Here is a 7,883-nt window from a genome sequence, read left to right as displayed (position 1 = left end):
TACACATAATACAATATGTGCCTTTGGTCTTAATGTCTGTTTAAAAAAACAGAAACAGCTACTCAGGGAGTGGCAAGGCTGCTAACAATTAGATCTTAGGAAGTATCCTAAGGAGCATCCTCTGAAGTGGCTATAGGTATTGGGAGAAGCCCCCTGCCCTGCTTCCCCGTTAAACATGCTGTTCTTTCATCTGAAGATGAACCACATGTCTATCAGAGAACTGCACATGGTAGTAGGCTTGGGCCCCCATCTGAAAAGATTTTGCTTGGAAGGTGAATCCTGTTAATTTTTAAAAAGACTTTCTAGGTTCTTCCTCTTGAGTTGCAGCCATTTGATGCCACCCTGTGAATCAGAGATTACAGTCTGAATCCATTTCACAGAACTCTTCCTGTGAAAACTGTGGAAAAGTCATGTTAGGTTGATGGACCTGCTCAGTCTGTGCAGGGGCCATCACAGTTTCTTGGGATTCTGGCAGGGAGGGGAGGGCGGGGGGGACAGAGAATGTGTACTCTAGAGTGATCTTGCATATACAACCAACTTCAACCATGCCGGCTCAGAATGGTGGGAGCAGTAGTCCCAAGACATTTGGAGGGCTCCAGACTGGGAAAGGCTACTTAAGAGTAAGTCTCAGTGACGCTAAAAAGCCTTACTTTCAAGTAGACTTCTACAGAATTATGCCACGTATTTTTAAAATAAAGGATAATTTTAAAACACCACTAAACAGTCTAGATATGATGGAGGTTACAGCCCAAAGCATCTTGAAGTTATTATTTATCATTAAAAATAATGGCATGAGTTGACTTCACATTAAAAGAGGGCCCCAAGGTGACTTACAAAGTTTCATCTGCTCTGCTATTAAAGCAGGTAGTATTAATAAAAACAGATGGAGCTCATGTAATGGTATTCCAAACAACTGAAGACAGGGGGAAACAAAGGGTGCAATTCAGCCAAAGAAAGGCCCCTTTTGAAGGCTGCAATCCTATACACATTTACAAAGTGATCATGGCCCATATAGAAGTAAACCCCACTGAGTTCAGTGGGACTCATTCCCAGCTATAAAGCATGCATAGTAGGTTACACTCTGGCAGGAGTAAATCCCTACTGCACTCAGTGGGGCTTACTTCTGAAGAAGCATGTGACCTGCACCTTTCTCCCTTCCGCACAGGCAAACAATGGAATTGACATAATCGGTACTAGTCTAGCAGGAGGTCTTCTCTGTGCGCTTGCTAATATTTCCAGAGCTGGCAACAAGTAAACCTATGAAGCTTCAAGGGGAAGCAGGTAACTTATATGTCACTGATGCTCCTTATCTGTTGCAGATTTTACTCTGCGCTTCATAGGAGCTATTCATGGTGCACCATGGGGATTAACCTATTTTGGGAATGGAATTCAGCACCATGGATAGCTATTATAAAATCAAAACCACGATTAATAAGAAGCCCCTCTGAAATAGAAGTCACCAGCTATTTGTTTCTTTCCCCGCTGGTGGTGTGTGTGGGGGTTAATACTCCTGGAGAGGAAATAAACACAATCTTCTGGAAAGCCCCTAGGCATTTTACTTTGGTCCTTGCAGGGCTGCAAACAGGATGACCTTTTTTGGGCGGTGGATTTTGTAAACATTTGGACAGTTATGGGAAGAAATGACAAATACTCTTGGCATGTTTACTGCAAAGGCAGGCCCAATCAATTTTATGAGACATTCTCTCTATCATGTATGCTTAGAACTGTTGCCTGCAATTACACGTACCCAGAAATAAACCACACTGAATTCAGTAGAGCTTTCTTTGGGGTAGAAGGTTGTGTTGTATGTTATTGAATGGCTATTGGTCATGCTGGACATGTATTGCCTCCAAAGGCTGTGAGCTGAGGAACATGAGTCAGCAGGTACTCTTGTGCTCATGTCCTGTTTGCAGCTTCCCAGAAGCACCTGGTTAGCCACTTTGCAAACAGAACGCTGGATTAGCCTTTCCCAATGTGGTGCCTTCCAGATAATTTTTTTCCTCAACTCCCATTAAGCCCAACTAGCACAGCTAATGGTTGGGAATTCTGAGTTAGGTTGGGGAAGTCTGAGATAGGCCTTTTGTCTGATCCAGCAGGGTTCTCCTTATGTGCTTATGGGTCAGGATGCTCTCCCCCATATTCACATCCCAGAAAAACTCAGTTTGCCAAGTTCAGAGTCTACATTCACACCAGGGGTCAGATACACACAGACAACCTGGTTTTGAAATCTCTAGTGTGGGAAACAAGACCTGAACTGAAACCTGGTAATTCCACGAAACCAACCTCAGGTTCCACTAGACTTGACCAACCTGGCAGAAGAGTGGAACTGAAATTCCTACTGCAAATCACATGTATGCAGATCTTTATCATGTTGGCCTGCAGTCCTGTGTCGATGAGGCTTCCCTTCACACCCTGCACATGTGTCATCAATATTTTGGTATTTGGCTGGCATTGCCCTAGCACCTTGTCTAAATGTTGAATAGGCATGTGAACAAGTATTTGGGGGCTGCTAGGAGTAACAATAACCATTATACCCCCTGGCATTTTACACAGAAAAAAATGCAGTCAGCTTGTATCATTAGCCAATATTAGAACTTCTACCAATTTTAACTTTTACTGTATATTCAAAGAAAAAACACTTCCATGGCCATACACTTTTTGGTCAGCATTCAAGAGTTTAGAATATCTTGCTCCATTGCTGACCCAGCTCTGCCATTAGACAAAGGGCCACAACCACCTCAATGAGGCAGCTAATTTTGGGTGTCATGAAAGGGTAGAAAATTGTTCTTCATTGTATTTTTTTTTCTCCCATAGAGAGAGGATAACACCCCCCCCCGGGGGTGGGGTGTCCCTGCTGTCAAAATAAGAGGCTGCCTTGTGTACTATGTTTGCCCCTTTGCCTTACAAATCAAAATGTCATAGTCTGGTGCAACTCAGTGCAAACATTAAAACAGTAACAATGATGCTCACCTGGCCAGCTCCTTTAAAGCAAAGGCACATAAAGATTTAAGAATGAATTTTACTAATTGGATTGCCAAAAGAGGCTAGCTTTAATGGATGCTGTAGTTGCAATGTCCCCTAGATGCAAGACAAGAATAAACTTGGAAGCATAGTCTAGTGACTATGTTGCAGTAGCTGAAAAGGGTGAAGAAAACAGGAAGCAGAAGTAGGTCGGAATAGAGGTTGCTGTCCAGGCAGAAGGCCAAACCAGCACCATGTGTCTGAAGGCTATGCAAGGGCATGGAGAGGAATGTTGTTCTAGAAGGCAACTGGGAGACCACAAACAGGGAAGTATAAGGTGTCTCCTTTCAGAATGGCAAAAAAGTCTAGAATAGGAGCCAGGAACATGTAGTCTAATGGTTACATAGGCTGGTTGAACTCAGCATGCAGAGAGAAGGGGGCAGGAGGAGAGAGAAACGGTGGCACCAAAAATCATATTAATCTGCAATATTGCACTCCCTGCCCACCTTTGATTCTGATCCCACCCACTGCTAAGTCTTATTCCCACTCAAGTTTCCTGAGGGAATGTTTACATTTACTACATGTTATTTTTTTACATGTTATCCATTTATTAAATTTCTATATCACCCCAAAGGCAAAAGTTGCTGACAGAAAGTAATTATAAAGCAGGTACTGGCATGAGTCATGTGACTTTGGAGGTCCACTAACAGAGGGTTCTGGTCTGTGATATTTGTATTATAAATTGAACTGTCTACAATAGCCAGTTCCAAGTAATATCCAAGTAAGAAATTGGTAGTTCCAAGATGTTAGACAAATAATATAAAAGCATGTGCTTCTGATTACAGACCTGGGAATCCTAAGCTGTGCTGGAGATACAATAAAGTCAACTGTAACACTGAAATTCTTGGAGGCAGGCAGATGGGTGGTTGTCTGATGGCATGGCTGCTACAGTCAGAATGCTGAAAGATAAGACTGTACCTCAAAGCTGTGATTAAAGAAAACTTTCCAGATCCACCGATGATAACATTCTCAACAGGAAACTGGCCACAATATCTTATAGTTATGAAGAGACTGTAGCAGCAATTGCTTAAAATTGGGGAGGTCCAAGAAGATTTGTTTCTGTTTTACAGGTTCTCTTGGGAAATGCTGTAGTTGGAAGTACTGGTATGGTGGAACAGCTTTTCAACTTTTCTTTCTGGTGCAAGAAGAATAAGGGAGGAAAATAATTATTTGCAAGTTAAGGATTTAGGGTTCATATTACGTAGTTTTGACTGACTGAAATTTCAAGGATCAGTATAAAATTGAAAGGTGACTTGGTATTACTAGGGCAAAGGTGAAGGTTAACTTAACCTCCATTTATCTCATATTTTAAAAATAGATAATTGGGTTATTTGACTGTAATGTGGGCCTGTCCTTGAGGACTAGCCAACTAGAATGACTAGACCAGGGGTCTCAAACTTGCGGCCCAGGGCCAATTGCGGCCCATGGGACGATATTTTGTGGCCCCCACTTGATATCAAAGTTTAGTGATAGTGCGGCCCGCGCGTTTTTCTCACACGCACCTGCGTGAAACGTTCCCTCTAAGCTGCGGGCCGGGATGGGTGGGGCAGGGGGGAGGGGCCCTGCGGCCTTCAAAGCGCCGGCGGCGCCTGGGCCAGCGGCGGGATGAGCGGCCCACCACCACCACGGTGGTGGAATACTTGATGCGGCCCAGCCTCACCCAGACTCTACTTCCAGCGGCCCCCAGGTAAGCTGAGTTTGAGACCCATGGACTAGACCCTGGAGCCAATTTAGCTCTAGACCATACTTCAGTGAGGCTCATCTGTCTGTCTCTCTGAACCTCTCAATTTGCTTTCAAAGGGTACATAGTGACTGTTTTGAGTTGAGTTGACATGTCTGACCTTCATGGCATAACTCCCATCTTGTTTTTGAACTCATTTAATCAGGAGATTCAACTTGAAAACGGTTATCATTTAGCAGGAGAACAAACAGCAGAGCACATTTTTGCAAGCAAAATGTTAATGATTGGAAGAATTGCACCAATTTCAGCATGACAGTGTGTGATTAATTTTCTGGGTCAGGTACTTATATTTTTACCCATTAGGTTCATTGGCCTTTGATAGTCAGAACTCTTTCTAACCTAATAGGGTATTGATTTTGCTGGATAGTGTACTTTGACTCCTTAAACAACATCTACTTTTGAAGACTGTAAATAGTGTCTAACAGTTCCATCAGTTCCAACTGTTCGGCATGGGTTTTGGAGGGGAGGGAGGGAGTACTGAGTGTTTTCCATTGGAGTAGGCAACTGGCATGTTGGAATGTGCTGTGATTTCTCAACAAGCACATTGGTGCTTCAAGTACAAGCACTTCCTTCAAAAGGCAGCCTGGGGTTGAAACTGCTCTTAGCACAAGACTCCCTTTATAAATTTAATTCAAGTTCTGAATAAATTCAGCAGTTGTTCCACTGTTCACTAGTTAGTAATTTGCTTCTAAGTCCAAACAAAGGTGTTGTTTTTGACTTTCAAAGCCTTTCATGACTTGGGAGACAGGTTTCTTAAGGATCACCATCTCACATTGTAATCTATCGTTATGGAGTATTTCCACTGAGATCTTTTTTGGAATGCCTCCACCTTCAGAAATCAAGAGACGACATCAGAGAGGGCTTTCTTATCTGTAGCACCTCACTAATGAAACTCCTTTCCCAAGGACACTGGCCTGGTGTTCACTGTATTTTATGTATTTGTTTATTTACAATATTTATAGAATATTTGACATCTAAAAATAAAGTTCTCAAGCAGTGAATAGCAATGAAATATTTTAAACATCAAAATATAAAAATTTAAAATAGTTTAAATAGAGGTATGGATGTTCTTTACTCAGGAAGGGCTTGCTTAAATAAGAATGTCTTAAGCAAAAGCCGGACAATGTTGGTACCTGTCCAACATCAACTAGCAGAAATTCCATAGGGTGGAGCCCCTACTCTGAAACGACTCTAAGGGGACCACTCTAAGGGGACTGTAGGCTTGTAGGAATGCCTCATGTGATCAAACAGGGTGATGAGGGAGAAGGTATGCTTCCAAGTATCCTGCTCCCAGGTTGCTTAGGTCTTTATACACCATTAACAAGATTTTATACTTGGCCTAGTGGCAAACACAAATAAGAAATGAAGCACCAAATCAGGATGGAGTGCAAGAAACAATGTGTTCTCCAATACTAATGACTTTTTTTTAAAAAATAACCAAATGCTTAATTGTTGCAGTTTACAGTTGCTATAGTTTCTAGACTAACCTTAAGCCAGGAGAAGCAGCAAATTGCCCATTGGGCAAAGCTGGAAAAGGACACAATGAACTGCCATAGCTGCTTGGATTTTCAGTGAAAGAGATGGACTGGGTTTGGACAATAAGCTGCAAACTCACTGTGAGTTAACCCATGGTGAGCTGTCGTTTCATGTGAAGAGCCCCGTGGACGCAAGAACACCCCCGGACCACAAGTGTGTTCTTTCACAGGGAATGCAGCCTCACCCAGAACAGACAAGAAGCCCGTTACCCTAACTTTGGAACCACTCACCCACAGGGCCTTTGTCTCAACCAGGATTCAGCAGCCTCAGTTGATTCCTATTGTCATGGGGGTTGTGGGGGGAGCATTCTGATGGCCCTTTGCTCCAGATCCTGCAGTGACCACTCACAGTGGCTTCACACAGGTGTTTGGAACAAGATGGTCTGCTGTGGAACCTCATAGCTCCTAGCCACACACATCCACTGTTACTTTCTGAAAAAAAATCTGCAGTTAGGATTGAAACTGCTGTTGCACAGTCTCTCTAATGCCCAGGCTGTGCAGCTTATCTGGATGGATCCTGTCATCAATGGTATCAAAGGCCATAGCAGCATTAGCAAGCTTGCATTTGTTCTCTTTTTCTCTTGATAATGGTAATTCAGCGGGGCTAGCAAGGCTGATTCATAGTAACCGTAGCAATCAAGGGACCAGAGGGGCAGCCTACCCACTATAGAGAAAAAACAAACCTTATAATATTGCCTTACAAGCTCTGTCTTTCTTCTAAGTTTTTGATTCACTGCTGCTCTGCTACTGCTGTCATACTACTACACACCAAGAAGGGACTCCTGGCTCAGCATATGCATATGGCAGAAAAAGGCTTCCTGGAGAGTAAGTTCCTCCAGACTAGCTCTGATTGTGATGATGATGATGATGATGATGATGATGATGATACACACACACAGAGAGAGAGAGAGAGAGAGAGAGAGAGAGAGAGAAGTTCAGGCATTTTTGCTGCCTAGGACAGGAGCCAATCCAAGTAACACCTTACCTTTCCCAGTGGATGGGTCTTAATGGGTGACAGTGGGGGTGGCTGGCCATCCCTTCCCAATCAGTTTGGCTGGCTCAATCTCAGCAAGTCAATCAAAGGCTTTGAGGTGGGGTGCTGTGGGGCTGAAGCACCTCTTTGCAGCAAGTGCAGAGCCATTTTCTTGAATTTTGCTGAATGCACCGGGGTTTCCCATTTTATTTTATTATTATTATTATTATTTTGATTTATATCCTGCCTTTTTCCTACAAAGGGCTCAAGGCAGCTTACATTATCTCTCCTCCTCCATCTTATCCCCACAACAACAACCCTGTGAGGTAGGTTGGGCTGAGAGTCTGTGACTGGCCCAAAGTCACCCAGTTGGCTCCATAGCCGAGCGGGGACTCGAACCCAGATCCTCTGAGTCCCAGTCCCATGCTCTTAACCACTACACCACACTGGCTCTCCACTCTAATTTATTTCTGTGACTCTGGGAGGATAAAACCTTTGCTCACCCACCTATTTCTGTTCCAAATTTCCATGGACCGTGGAGGCCATTTAAAGGTGTGTGTGAGCCTATATTGTCTCAATAGAAGCTCTCCCTGCATGCATGTGAAATTTTGAA

The sequence above is a fragment of the Varanus komodoensis genome, unplaced genomic scaffold (genome assembly GCF_004798865.1).
Source record: "Varanus komodoensis strain SLA01 unplaced genomic scaffold, ASM479886v1 scaffold11, whole genome shotgun sequence".
Taxonomy (NCBI): Eukaryota; Metazoa; Chordata; class Lepidosauria; order Squamata; family Varanidae; genus Varanus; species Varanus komodoensis.
Note: the sequence above shows the minus strand (reverse complement) of the source record.